The sequence below is a fragment of the Suricata suricatta genome, chromosome 3, assembly GCF_006229205.1.
Source record: "Suricata suricatta isolate VVHF042 chromosome 3, meerkat_22Aug2017_6uvM2_HiC, whole genome shotgun sequence".
Classification (NCBI taxonomy): Eukaryota; Metazoa; Chordata; class Mammalia; order Carnivora; family Herpestidae; genus Suricata; species Suricata suricatta.
In genome coordinates, this window is record NC_043702.1 from 55858047 (window position 1) to 55873472 (window position 15426).

Here is a 15426-nt window from a genome sequence, read left to right on the forward strand (position 1 = left end):
TTAATTTATCCAACATTTATTCAGCAGATATATTCATTCAGAATGTACCAGGCTCTGTAGTAGAAAATTGCATTTCAGATTCGTAATTCGTCCTGATTTTTAACACTAGCATTATTTTATTCCACTGCTAAATACCAAGCCCCCAGTATGCTTCACTTTTTTAGTGAGGAATAGATTCTTATGATCTTCAGATCATTTGTTGAAGATAAAGGGTAAAGTCTAAAATGTTTGGGCTGTATAAAGATTGCTAATCTTTCAAGGTAAACCCAATACCATTTTCTTCTCCCTCTTTAAACAGTTTATTTGGGAACTTAACTAGTATCTTTGATGTTGAAAGAAATTGAGACCATTCAGTATGTGAATCTAGTCTCAAGTACATTTTCCATGTATGAACCTAAATAGCACATGCAAGTTACTAGGCCTCGGCCTCTTCTTGCATGACAAACTGGTCTTAAAGGGTTTTGATGAAGAGAATGACCTCAGGTAAATTCTTTTGCAGATGTAAAGTTGTATGCATGTTAGGTAAAAATAGCCGTTGAAGTCCCTAGGCAAGAAACTATGCATTCTGTTCAGAAATGGCTGAGACTTTAAAATGTGTCTCCAAAGATGCCCCCTCTGGTGTATTCAGCAGGAACAGACTGACCTATGAAGCCATTTTAGTGCTAAGTCAAGTTCATTGATTAAAAGCAAATAGTAAATCTATTCAGGGATTTGCATAAACAAGCACATTCTCTATTTGGTTGTATCTTCCAATAATTTCTCAATTTTAATTTAACACATGGCTTTAATGAGCAAATTTTGAGCAGCCAAAAAGTGCTGGCTCTGGGACCAACTGTGCCCCTTAGACTTGTTACCCAGACTGTTCTCTAAAGATACTTCTGTTTTGGGGGGGGTGCGGGGGGAAGGCACATTAAAAAGAAGTCTGCTTCTTTCACCAGAGCTGAAAAATTAAAATCAAGTGGGCTGACTTTTTTGTAAAAAAACAAAAACTATGTTCAGGAAAGAGCTCATATTAGTGAAGCTGTGTTACATATTTTTTATAGTTGCTAATAAGGTCAGAAGTCTCACAATTTGATTACTCTTTGTTTTTTAAAAAATGTTTCTGTGGAATGGCTTTATAAAAAGGAGAAAAGAAAGGTGGGAGGGGTAGTTGTACTTGACTTCTGAGAGCATCCCCGAAAGAATTCAGACCCTGTTGGCAGGAGCACTTCTCTCCCACACAAATGTTCGCTTAGAAGGTCAGTGCTTGTGATGGGTAAGTATACGGCGTTCAGACATTTACGATGAGAAGAACTCTGAACATTTATACGGTGATAATCGTCCACACGGCCTTGCCGTTGACGGTTTTCTGTGTTGGTGAAAGTGCATTCTGCTAACCACAGCCCACTCTCCAGAGCCTCATTTCAATGTGCTTTTCTTTTTTGCTTCTTGAACTGCCTTGTTATATAACCTCGCTCTGTGGCGTTGAACAGCTGCCAAATCTCATTTCAGAAGGTGACGCCAAGAATGCCTTCTACCTTTGGTGAGAGCACTCACCAAGGTGAGAGGCCAGAAAAATCAACCGGGCCCAACTCCAGACAGGTGTTGTGGTTTTTTGTTTTTTTTTAGTTTGTTTCTTTTTGTGTTTTTCCCTATTAAAACAACAAAGCAGGAAGGCTTCCCATTTACTGTTATGTAACGTGGCCTTTTAAATTTTTTCTATTGTTATTTATAAGGATTTGATAAAGAATCACCAGTAACATAGCTGTCCCTCTTAGAGAGGTCGCCATTTAAAAAATAAGTCTACCACATCCTTCAAACTGATTCCTCTATAATTTGTCCACATTGAGGGAAAATCATTTTAACCCTTTCCTGGGTAAACCTCTCATTTTAAGAACTGCCCCTCTCCTCACACAAGAGAGAGTCAGAGAGAGAAAACGAACAAGTGTTAATTTCTCGAGCAAACTTAAAACCAAAAACTAAACCAAACATTCTCTGACATCAGAAGTAAAACCCAGGCACTTCACCAGCAGTGATTGCAACCTTACATCCTGCATCTGAGGCTCTCCGGAGACCATGATACCTGAGACCCAGCCCTGGCCCTCTGGAGCTGGCTTATCATTTGTAGGACCTTGGGCACCCGCCTTATCCTTAAGCCACGCCGCTTCTAATTCAGAAAAATTGAATTTCTGGTATGCGTTGGGCACATGGTAGCTACTGTTTTTGTTATTACAACTGACCCCTATGGATATTTTTTCTAAGCCTTTTTCTTGCCCAGGTACAGAGGTCACGATACAGTTAAGAACGCCGGCATGACTGTGGGGCTAACGAAAGCTCTTCATTCTTCGCTCCCAGGCAGAGTTAGATGTTATGTAAGAGCAGTTGCATTATCATGCACCACAGAGTACAGTGAAATCCTCTGTGGGTCTCTTCCTCCCTCCGGATTTAACTATTTGGGGCTTCATTTGGTATAATTCAAATAGCTCTCTAAAATAAAACTCCCATGTAATGAAAACAAGCACAGAAACCTGGCTACTTAGGCAAATGAAATAATTAAAAGAACATTAAGAATTACAGTGAGAGGACACTTTAAAAATAGGAATTTAGTCCTTTTTTTCAAGGTAGCCTTGAAACGGCAACTGGTTCGCTTTGGAGTCTCAGATAACTTGCCTTCTGCATAGAAATGAAAGATGTGACATGTTAATGATTTACCATTGCCGGGATAATATGCAAGCAATGAATCCTGAAATGTGAATTGATACTATAATTAATAAGAGTATAGCATGTACCTTATACTATTTAATAAAATCACTGATTCAAGACCTCCCGGGTTCAAAGCAGTAATAGGGAAGCTGCCAATCCTGGTGAACAGACTAGATGTTCTGCTGTTTGACAAACTGAAGGATTGAAATGGCCAGCTCTCCTGCTCTCCTGGGAGTGGTCTCTCCTTCCCTCTGAAGGACACACACAGGTCCAAGCCCTGTGGTCTTCATTTGATACCCATTTGGGAATACATGCAAAATGAACCAGCAAATAAAAATAGAGTTAGTATGAAACATGGAATTAAACTGCACAGTGTAGGGGTGCCTGGGTGGCTCAGTCGGTTAAGCATCCGACTTCAGCTTAGATCATGATCTCACTGTTCGTGGGTTCGAGCCCCGCGTCGGGCTCTGTGCTGACAGCTAGCTCAGAGCCTGGGGCCTGTCTTTGGATTCTGTGTCTCCCTCTCTCTCTGACCCTCCCCTGCTCACACGGTCTCTCTCTCTCTCTCTCAAAAATAAAAATAAGCATTAAAAAATAAATAAATAAACTGCACGATGTAGTTCTTTTATAGCTCTTGAAATTCTCTTTGGGTGCCTGGCTCACTCAGACCGTGGAACTTGTGACTCTTGATCTCGGGGTTGTGAGTTCAAGCCCCACGTTGGGTGTAGAGATTACTTAAAAATAAAAACAAATGTTTAAAATTCTCTTAAATTATATCAAGAAACATTAAATTTGTTAATATAATTACTTTGTTTTCCACTATTAAAACTTTATTAAGGCTCCTAGGAGGACATTTTAATATGTTGATTTTTAAAAAGAATTAAAATAACCTATATATGAAGGAATATATTTTTTTAAGTGTTTATTTCTTTATTTTGAGAGGGAGAGAGAGAATCCCAAGTAGACTCCACAGTGTCAGGGCAGAGCCTGTCTTGGGGCTCCACCCCTCAACCCCGAGATCATGACCTGAACTGAGATCAAGAGTCGGATCCTAACCGGAGCCACCCTAGCACCCCACGGATGGATTTTTTTTAAAACCTGTTACATTAATAGTCAGTGAACTACATGGTCAAGAACTATGGCTGTCGTTGTATTCTCCCCTCCAGCGCCACCGCCACCACTTCTTCACTCCCCTCCACTCCTCCTCCTCCTGTCCTTCCCCTCCAGAAACATCTGCTGAATGACTAACCGAGCACATCGTGTAGCAGGAGGGACCCTTGTGGTGGTGGCGATTGTTGTTATGTTGAAATCACTTCTCATGCCACAGGAAACTTCAACATAAAAATAGGTTCTTCTAATGATTTTAAGGCCTATATTCTTACAATCTTTTAGTCAAATTCATGTGAGTTTTTTTAATGCAATAAAACTCACAATATCATGTTGTCTTCTATTTGGAGAATCTGTGTTCACATTTTAAGTGCTCAGAAATTTGAATACCATTTTGAATTATAAAAGCCTTATTATAAAAGAAATTAAATGCAATGTGATTCATGGAAAAGGCAGCCTGGAATGTCTCCTTATTAAACATCATTGCTCCACCTGTAGGTATGACATGGAGTGTCTGACATTTTCGTATATGTGCTGCCGAAGCAAGCACATGACAAACATTTTAAAGGAATACATGTTTTCCTCCAGATAGAAGATTGGATTGAATTACGTATATATATATATTTCTAGGTTATACAAATATATTTATATGTATCTGTAAACACACACAGGCAAAATTCCCAGTCCTTAATGTGGGTCACTTGCAAGAGTAGATAAAAATAACCAAGCTCACTGCAGAGTGAGGGTTCTGTCTCCCTAGGGCAGTCATGGAGGGAAAGTGGGAAACCGGACGAGACCATCGGTTTCAGTTACTGTTTGGTATATACTTATCAGATGCTGCAGAAGCCAGAAATAACATACTACTCTGCTCCTTATTTCTGTCCCTGATGGTGGTGAGGACCGCAGAGACTCCTGTATTTCCAGGCTTCTGCATCGCCCCTCAGCACGGTAACCCCCTCGGCCTCAGCCCCGTCTTTCTTTCTCCCAGTTTGTAATGGTGTCTAAGGAGCGGATTATGTTATGATGGCCTCAAGCACAAAGCCAGAGCCTAAGGTCATTGGGAAGGTTACTGACTGCCATTAAATAATCCAAAAAGAAACATTTCACAAGTTTTGCACGTGGTTGCTTATACTTCTTCATAATCATTTTATGAGGCTAGGGTATTTAAAATGTTATATTTCACCTTTTATGTGCTGGAAGAGTTAATATTGCTGAAATATCCATACTACCCAAAGTGATCTTCAGAGCCAATGCAATTCCTATCATAATCCCAAGGGCATTCTTTACAGAAATAGAAAAAAATCCTAAGATTCACATGGAACCACAAAAGATCAAAGCAATATTGAGAAAGAACAAAGCTGGAGGAATCAGTACTTTCTGATTTCAAAATATATTACAAAGCTACAGTAATCAAAACAGTATGGTACTGGCATAAAAACAGACATACAGGGGGGCCTGGGTGGTTCAGTCAGTTAAGTGTCCAACTTCAACTCAGGTCATGATCACGCAGTTCATGGGTTCAAGCCCCGCGTCGGGCTCTGTGCTGACAGCTAGCTCAGAGCCTGGAGCCTGTCTTCAGCTTCTGTGTGTCTTCCTCTCTCTCTCTCTCTCTCGGTCTCTCAAAAAAAAAAAAAAAAAAAAAAAAAAAAGGTCTTACAGACCAATGAAATAAAGCAGAAAGCCCTGAAATAAATCCATGTGTCTTCAGTCAACTGATCTTCTACAAGGGTGTCAAGTACACTAAGTAAGGATAGGATAGTCTCTTCAATAAGTTATGTTGGAAAAACTGGATGTCTATATGCAAAAAAGAAAAAATTGCTCCCTTATTTCACACCATATACAACAGACAACTCAAAGTGGATTAAAGACTTAAGACTTAGAACCATAAAACTACTAGTAGAAAATGTGGGGGGAAAAAGCTTCTTGACATTGGTGTGGGCAGTGATTTTTTGGATAGGACACTAAAAGCACAGGCAACAAAACTAAAACTAGACAAATGGGATTGTATTAAACTAAAGCTTCTGCAGAGCAAAGGAAATAATGCGGTGAAAATGCACCTATGGAATGGGAGAAAATATTTGCAAATCATATATCTGATAAGAGATTAGTATCCAAAATATATAAGGAACTCCTACAACTCAATAGCAAAAAGCAAGCCTATTTATGGGGCGCCTGGGTGGCTCAGTCAGTTGAGCGTCTGGCTTCACCTCAGGCCATGATCTCACGGTTTGTGGGTTCAAGCCCCGCATCGGGCTCTGTGCTGACAGCTAGCTCAGAGCCTGGAGCCTGCTTCAGATTCTGTACTTCCCTCTCTCTCTGGCCCTCTCCTGCTTGTGCTGTCTCTCTCTGTCTCTCAAAAATAAATAAAAAACATTAAAAAAAAAAAAGCAAGCCTATTTAAAAACAGGCACAGGACCCGAATAGTTATTTCTCAAAAGGTGCACAAATGGCCAACAGGTATGTGGAAGGATGCTCAACATCATGAACCATCAGGGAGATGCAAATCAAAACCACAGTGAGATGTCACCTCACACCTGTTAGAGTGGCTGTTATCAAAAAGACAAAGGATGGCCAGTGTTGGTGAGGATGTGGAGAACCTTGTACATGGTTTATGAATGTAAATTGGTGTAGCCATTATGAAAAACAGTATGTCCAACTTCACTTTAAGCATCTTGAGAGAGAGCCTGGCTCTCTCCCAAAACCAGTTCTGATCCTTATTACTAACCAATATCCTAATGTAAGATCCTCCAACAAACTACATCTAACACTGTACTGATTATTTCAGGGTGTTTGTCCATCTTAACTGAATTAACGTTTTAGAAATTTGGTATCTCTATGTAAGTCAAAACCCCAATGAGATGAGCTATCACCTCACACTGGTCAGAATGGCTAGAATCAGTAAGACAAAACACAACAAGTATTGGTGAGGACGTGGACAAAAAGGACCCTCCTGCACTGGAGGTGGCATGTAAACTGTTGCAACCACTTTGGTAAGAAGTATGGCATTTCCTCAAAAGATTAAAAACAGAACTATCATACAATAAAGTATATCTACTTCTAGGTGTTTATCCCAAGAAAATGAAAACACTAATTCAGAAAGGCATATTCACCCCTAAGTTCACTGCAGCATTATTTATAATAGCAAAGATACAGAAGCAGCCTCAATGTGTATCGGTAGATGAATGGCTAAAGAAGATGTGGAGTGGTGTGCGCATGTGTGTGTGTGTACATGCGTGTGTGTGTGTGTGTGTGTGTGTGTAAAATAAAATATTAGCCATAAAAAAATGAAATCTTGCCATTGGCAACAACCTGGATGGATCTAGAGGTTAATTAATGAATTAATTATTATGCTAAGTCAGTCATAGAAAGTCTGTCAGGCAGAGAAACACATACTTTATGATTTCGTTATATGTGGAATCTCAAATCAAAACAGCACTTTTTCATGGCACCTGGGAAGCAGTGGCTGCTTCAGGGTGAAGCTGAACATCTCTTTCCCAGTAACCAGCTCCTGGAAACTCATTGAAATAGATGACAAACACACACTTCATGCATTTTATGAGAAGCAAACGACCATGGAAGTTGCTTCTGATGCTCTGGGTGAACATTGGAAGGGTCACATGATCCAGAGCAGTGGTGGCAACGACAAACAAGACTTCCCCGTGAAGCAGGGTGTCGTGATCCGTGGCCATATCTGCCTGCTGCTGAGGAAGGGCATGCCTGCTACAGACCACGGAGGACTGGAGAAAGTGCCAGTCTGCTGGGGGTTGCCTTGTGGATGTCCATCTCCGTGTTCTCAACTTGATCATTGTTAAAGACAGACAGAGAAAGATATTCCCGGACTCACTGATACTACTGTGCCTCATCACCGGGGGACCAAAATGGGTAGCAGAGTCGACAGGCTCCTCGGTCTCCCTAAAGAAGAGGATGTCCACCAGTGTGTGGTGAGAAAACCCTCAACAAAGAAGGTAAGAAACCTAGGACCCGAGCACCCAGGATTCAGCACTGTTACTCCACGTGCCCTCCAACGCAAACGCTGACCTACTGCCCTGAAGTCTGAAGAAACAGCAGGCTAAACAAACAAGGAAAAGGCTGCAGAATATGCTAAACTCTTGGTCAAGAAAATGAAGGAAGCCAAGGAAAAATGCCAGGAATAAATTTCCAAGAGACAGAGGCTGTCCTGAGAGCTTGTACTTCTACATCTGAGACTCATCAAAAATGAGATTTTCTAAAATTAACAAATAAGATCAGACATCAAAAAAATAAATAAGTCAAAACAAATGAACAAACAACTGAAACAAATGTTTAGATACAGAGAATAAACTAATGATTGCTATAGGATAGAGGAGTGGGGAGATGAACAAAATAGATAAAGGTAGATAAAAGGTGTGGCTTTCCAGCTATAAAATAAATAAGACACGGGTATGAAGGGTGCAGCATAGGAAATCTTGCCAATAATATTGTCACAATTTTATATAGTGGTAGGTGGCAACTAGACTTACTGTGGTGACCATTGTGTAATATATACAAATATCGAATCACTAGGTTATATACCTAAAACTAATACAACATTGTATGCCAGTTATTTTTCAATGGAAAAAATGGCATTCTAAAATTTATCTCAAAGTAGAGAATCAGCCCAGAATGTGACTCTCATTGCAATAACAATAAAAAGATGTAAACCCATAGGAAGAACAGACAATGATGATGGTGATGATGATGATGATGATGATGTCACCTCTGCCAAAATTCTGTTCTCTTAATACTTTCTGTCTCCACATAATAATCTTACTTTCAAGGATCAGTTTTCCCCACGTTTGAGTCACATTGGTACGTTACAGGCAACTCTTTGCAGTCACTTGTACCATACTTCTCCCCTTCCAGAGTTAACAGGATTGAGTCTTAATTGTATTCTGCTTATTTTATTTTTTTAATGTTTATTTATATATGAAGGAGAGAGACGGAGTGTGAGTGGGTAGGGACAGAGAGAGAGGGAGACACAGAATCCAAAGCAGACTCCAGGCTCCAAGCTGTCAGCACGGAGCCCGACACGAGGCTCGAACCCTCAAACCATGAGATCATGACCTGAGCCAAAATCGGACACCCAGCTGAGCCACCCAGGCGCCCCTATTCTGCTTATTTTATAATCCAGTAGGATACAGATGTAATATTTTATGTCTCTAATTTTTAAACCTTGTTTAACTGATAAATTATACTGTCATTCTTCATCTTTGTGACCTCCTCTGTCAACATTCCTCAGAGGAAAGTCTTCCTTAGGAGCGAGGCTACGTGGCCTTAGTAAGATGTCCAAGCGTATGTCTGAAGAACGCATGTGTCATGACATCTTACTGACTATATTGTCAAGTTCCCTGTATCGCGGTACACGGACTGTCGTCATTAGGCAGCATTCAGTGTTTTTAGGCAATAGGACATAATACAAAAATATCCCTGCTTTCGTCAAAGAGACCAAAGGACAGAGAGAAAAGATACATGTAAAAGTGGAATAGAAGTCTAGGAGAGATTATTTTAAGTGAAGAGAGTACATGAAAATATTGATTTTTCTTTCTTAAATATTTTATTAGTACTACTAGTATCGGAGAAACGACTACAGGTTATTTTTCTAACAAACATCATGCCAGTAGTATTTTGTTTGGTTTTTAGGTTTCTTAACCCCTCTTCTCAAATTATCTTAAGATTCTTCTGGGTGCAAAGTAGGAAAGCTAGAAAGCAAAGGGGAAATAACCGAGTGGTCTTACACTGAAACATCATCAACTGCTCATTTTAAAAATCTTATGTTCTTTGAGGAGGAAAAATAGAGCTGGGTGAATTTTTTTTAAGTATTATGCAGACATAAAAATTAACACAAAAAATATATTTATTTTTTGGTCATGGGTTTCCAAGGATTCTTGTCATATTAGGTGATATCCTGCAGTCTGCTGTGCTAGAAATGACATGTTTTGGCTAGTTGTGCACATGGATTTGCCCAAATCAGGCTAAAATGTTATGTTCACTCCTTTCTCTTTTCTAGAACTCCCTGTTTAGAGCCACACCCAGTCCGCTCCGTGTGGCTCTGCCGGACAAACTTGCGCGGTGCCCCCGTAGAGAAAAGGTCCACCGCTAGGAAGCAGGAGAGTTTGTTTTGATGGTTGCTGGTACAGCTCATTACTCCACAATTATGGTCTTTTTAAAAATCTATTCAGAAGCCATGATTGCTATTTACCATTTGATGGAACAACCATTGGGGACTTTCTGTTGCAAGTGTCAGAAAACGCAGCTCCCGCGTGTTAAGGCAAAAAGGGGATTCACTGGTTCAGATGGTGGGAAAGGTCTGGCGGTGGTCGGGATCGGCTGACTGAGGGGCTTGAGATGGCGCCGGAGTCCTGCCTCCCAGCCCCGTAATCATCTGCAGCCTTCCTCTTGTGACGCGATGGCCTGCAGAGGCTCCAGCTCTAAGTATTGTCAGACTCTGGTCAGCTCACAACGAGACTGAACAGAAAAGTCTGGATCTGGCAGACATTTGCCCGAGTATCTTGTATGCCGAGCTCTGAACCAGTAACTCTAGGCAGGAGAGTAGAATGTGTTGATTGGCTTAGATCGAAGTCACGTACTCTCCTGGAGCTGAGGTCAGTTCATACTATTCATACGGGTTGAGAACTGTTATGCAAAGAGAAGACATTTATTCTGTGCCGCTAAAAAAAAAAAAATAAGAAACGGCCTCATCAACACTAAATTACAAAATGCGGTCACTAGTTCTACGACCCTAGTATACAACCTGCTGAATACAACAGTGTCAGTGTAACTAACGCTTTGCTGGGAGAGACATATTCCTAGAGCGTGATGACAGAAGAATCCTGAGGGAGTTTAGCCTCTATAAGGGACATTGAGAATTACTGATAAAGTTAATTTTGCAGGTATAGAAACTGAAGCCCAGAGAAGTCCCAGGTTCAAGCTCATAGGAAGGATCAGTTTTAGAACTAAGCGTACAACCTGAACTTCCACTTTGGGCCGTGATGGAGGAACTGGATTTACCATCCCACCGTAAACAACTAACAGACCAGGAAAAACATCGAAGACGACAGTCAGATATTGAGTAGAGGTACAGTACTGTGACACCTGACAAAAGGAACACAATATGAGAACACAGTAAGGGTATTCTCATTTATTGCTTGGAAGCAGTTTCTTGCCCACAGCACATGGAGGGAGAATCTGAAGAGCGCCCAGTGGTCCAGCTGAGTTGAAGACATAGAGATTGGAGTTTGGTTAGGCAAAAGAGCAGCTGAAATCTTTGGGGCACTGTACCTGGAGGGACAGAGCTCTGGGGATCCGCATTGGGGTACTGATTTACACGTGTGAAAGGAGAATATTTTAAAAAAGAAACAAAACAAACAAGAAGCAATAGGCTGAACAGTTACTAAAATTCACTCAGGGCTGCGAAGAGTTTTGCCATACAGTGGGAGTAGAAAAACGTGATAATACATGAGATACTGTCTAAAAGTCCTCAAAGCATCACCATCTTAGTAGCATGACTAAATTAGCAGTAGACTAGAGACCGCAGTGAGGAAAGAAAGTGAAGCTATTTAAAATAATACAAGTGGAATCCCTAAAATTAAAAATATATTTTAAATGGGGGCACCTGGCTGGTTCAGTCAATGAAGCATGTGACTCTTGATATCAGGGTTGATATCAGGGTTGAGAGTTCAAGCCCCCACATTGGGTGTAGAAATTACTTATATATATATGTGACATAAAATATATTATTTATATATATATTATGTACATATATATGCATAAAAATACATTAGATAGAATTAATGCCATATTAGGCATCAAAGAAGAAAAAATTAGTGAACGAGAATCCATAGCAGTAGAAAATATCCAATAATGAAGGGACAGAAAGAATTTTTTTATATAAGAAAGAGTACTCTTTTTAAGTTTATTTATTGAGAGAGAGAGAGAGAGTAGGGGAGGGGCAGAGAGAGAGGGAAGGAATCCCAAACACTCTCCACACTGTCACTGCGGAGTCCCATGCAGGGCTCGAACTCATGAACCATGAGACCATGACCTGAGCAGACGCTGGACACTTAACCACTGAGCCACCCAGGTGCTCCCAGAAAAAATTAAAAAAAAAAAAAAATTAACATATCATCAGTGACCATATCACATCTAACTTCAAAGTATAATTGGAATCAGTAGGAACAGTGGTGAAGGGGCCAGGGAACAGTACAATTACTTGAAGATATAATGATCAAACTTTTTGTACTTTTGATGAAAACCCAAGAAGTACAAGTGAACTACAAATAGAAAAAATATATATGAAGAAGACCCCATGGCACATCATAATCAAATTGCTAAAAAACAGTGCTAAAGAGAAAATCGTATGAGCTGCTGGAGAGGAGAAAAACTAGGTTGAGTGGTACCCGACCTCAGCTTGTTCATCCCTCCCATGTGAGATCAAAATGTGTAGGGGAGGGGAATCTCTGGGGTCTAGAAATTAAACATGTATTCAGTTTCTCTCGAATTTTATTTTCACATTCCAGCTTCATAATGTGTTTATAATTTTATGGCTTTATAGGATCTTAAATGTATACACTCATACAGAGAAATACAAAGTACATTTTTTTTAAAAAAAAGAGAAATGACTTTTACACTGTTGATTAACACCTTTAAAAGTCATTTCAGTGTAAGGAAATATGTCAACAGAAGAAACAAATTATTTTCCTTTGTCACCGGTACTCTTACCTATTTTACAAAGTTTTTAAAAGGCAGAAGGGGAGATGGGGAGGAAAATACATTTTACATATAGATAAAAAATTAATGACAACAGAGTTCTCCTCAGAAACCATGCAAAACCCTTCATCTTCAAAGTCTTCAACAACTAAAAAAAATATACAGGCTTTTATATCCAACAAAAAATACCTTTTAAAAATGAAGACAAAATAAAGATACTTGTTTTTTTTAAACAAAGAAAAGCTGAGTAAATTCATCATGGGGAAACCTATACCGCAGTAATATTAAAGGAAGTTCTTCAGACAAAAAGGAAAATAATACCAGATGGAAGTTGAGATCAATACAAAAAAATAAAGAATGCCAAAAATGGTGAACATGTGGGCAAGTGTAAAAGATGTTTTCTTCTTTCAGGGTCTTTAAGATAATTGATTAAAGCAAAAGGAAAAATAGTCACATTACGTAGTTCATACAAGTGAACGACAACACTCGCATAATGTACATTCAGGTGAGGAGAGTGGAACATAAGATGCAGACTTTAAACAAAATCATATTTATAGTTTCCTTGAATGGAAATGACCCAAAGACTCCACTACAAGGCAGATACGGTCAGATTGGATAAAAAAGCAAAATCCAACTGTATGCTATCGACAGAGACCCACTTACGTATAAAGACCCAGAAGGGTCAAAAGAAAAAGATGACCAGGCAGACAGTAATTCAAAGAAAATTAGAGTGGCAATATTTATATTGAATATAGTGGTTTTCAGAACAAAGAATATTGGGAGTAGAGAGGGTAAAATTCATCAAGAGGACATAATTTAAAATTTATATTCACCTGATAACAGATTCAAAATACATCAACAACTAAAAAGTGAGATAGACAAATCCACAATTGTAGATTGTGGACTTCTCAATGGTAGAAACCTCTTTCTCAATGATAAAATATAGAATAGAAAATTAATAATGAGATAGAAGGCTTGAAAAACAGTATCAATTTGGCCTAATTGATATTTTTACACATATCTACTCAGCAACAGAATGCATATACTATTCAAATGAACATGAAAGATTCACCAAGATAGACAATATTCTGCCCCATAAAACAGGTGTCAATAAATGTAAATGGATTAAAATCACACAAAGCATATCCTTTTGCCACAACAGAATTAAATTCAAAATAACAGATACCTGAAAAACTTCCCACATATTTAGAAATTAAACACCTCATTGATAAATAACTCATGAGTTAATAAATCAAAAGAGACATTAGAAAAATATAGCAAATCAAAATTTGTGGAATATAGCTAAAATAGTGCTTATGGTGAAATCTATACCACTCAATGCTTACTTTAGGAAACAAAGTCTTAATGAATTAAGCTTTTACCTAAAACTAGAAAAAGACCCAATTAAACCAACTAATAGAAGGAAAGAAATATTACCGGTAAGAGCAGTAATCAATGAAATAGAAGAAAAACAATGAAGAAAATTTCAATCTCTTTCACTAGAGTTTTAAAAGGGATTTAACTATAATTTAATAATTTTTGTGCATTTTATTCTACCCTTTTTCCTGGTGTATTATAGGAATACTTCCATTCATAATATATGTTAACAGTAAACTTCAGTTGACAGTCTTAACAACTAAGCCAAAGAGAAGTTGAAACTTGGTTACGTGGAAGAATCTTGGCTTCAAGGAATTGTGGATCATAAGATAATGTGGATTGCTCTGAGGCTTCTTTGTCTCTTGGTATATGGTTTACCGATCTATAGTGTGTGTAGAGAGATTATCTGTCACTCAGCTATGGATTGTAAGTGATTTTTATTGTACAACCAGTGCTTTTATTTTCCTATCATACCTTCATAATATATTAACACTTCAGGAGATTGATTTTTTGAAGTATTGATTCACTGTGTTGATTTTTACTACTGATATTTGAATGCAAACCTATTCATCCACGTGATGAAACTCAACTTTGAAAGTGAAGTGTTTTAGGTTATGGCATTTGACAGTTTTAAACTTTAACCATCATTCAGTTTAGAGGTAAAGTTCATTAAAGCTCCTATGGAAAAAAAAAAAAAAGGAAAAAAATTGCTTCTAAAACTTAAAGAGAAAAGTCTACATTAAAATCACAGGTTTTCTAATACTTTAAACACTCATTTTGAAACAAAGTTTTAAAATTACTGGTTATATTTATTTTTATGTTATTATACAGTCTATACCTTCTAACCTAATAAAAGTAAATAAATAAATGGAATGCCTTGACAGCTTGGATGTCTCTACTGCCTGATTCCTAGGTTTCAAATTGATGGCTCTGTGTAAGGAGCCACTTTGGCAGCTAAGAACAGAACACAGATACAAGACATGCATGTAATGCTCTAGCATTAATATGGTTGTGTGTGATTCTAAGTAAGTTCCCTTGTCCACATCACAATTAACTCAGCTGTGGTTTTAGAGGTATTTCCCCCTCACAGAGATAGTGTTTATTTGGGAGGTGGGGAAGAGACTGGTGGATCATTAAGGAAGCCATAAAGAAATCTAAATCTCCTGGAGAAGGCCTGCATAGAATTGGGGGGAAATAGATTATATGAGTTGAATTGATAAGAATCTGTTACTATTTTGGGGTGCCTAGGTGGCTCAGTAAATTAAGCATCTGACTTCAGCTCAGGTCATGTTCTAACAGTTTGTGAGTTTGAGCTCTGCACTGGGCTCTGTGCTGACAGCTCGGAGCCGGGAACCTGCTTCAGATTCTGTGTCTCCCTCTCTTTCTGCCTCATGCCTGCTTGCCCTCTCTCAAAAATGAATAAACATTAAAAAAAGAAATTGTTATTGTTCTGTACATTTAAGGTGCCATTTTATACACCAATCAATAAAAACCATTTTTATTTTATAATATTTTACATGAGGAAGAAACTCCTAT

At 38.7% G+C, this 15426-nt stretch overlaps 1 protein-coding gene across 3 annotated transcripts in view; it reads left to right on the top strand.

Moving 5' to 3' along the window:
* Window positions 1-15426, top strand: part of CHN1 (chimerin 1) — an 83824-nt gene that overhangs the window by 37346 nt on the left and 31052 nt on the right. The gene's annotated exons all lie outside the window — the stretch shown is intronic.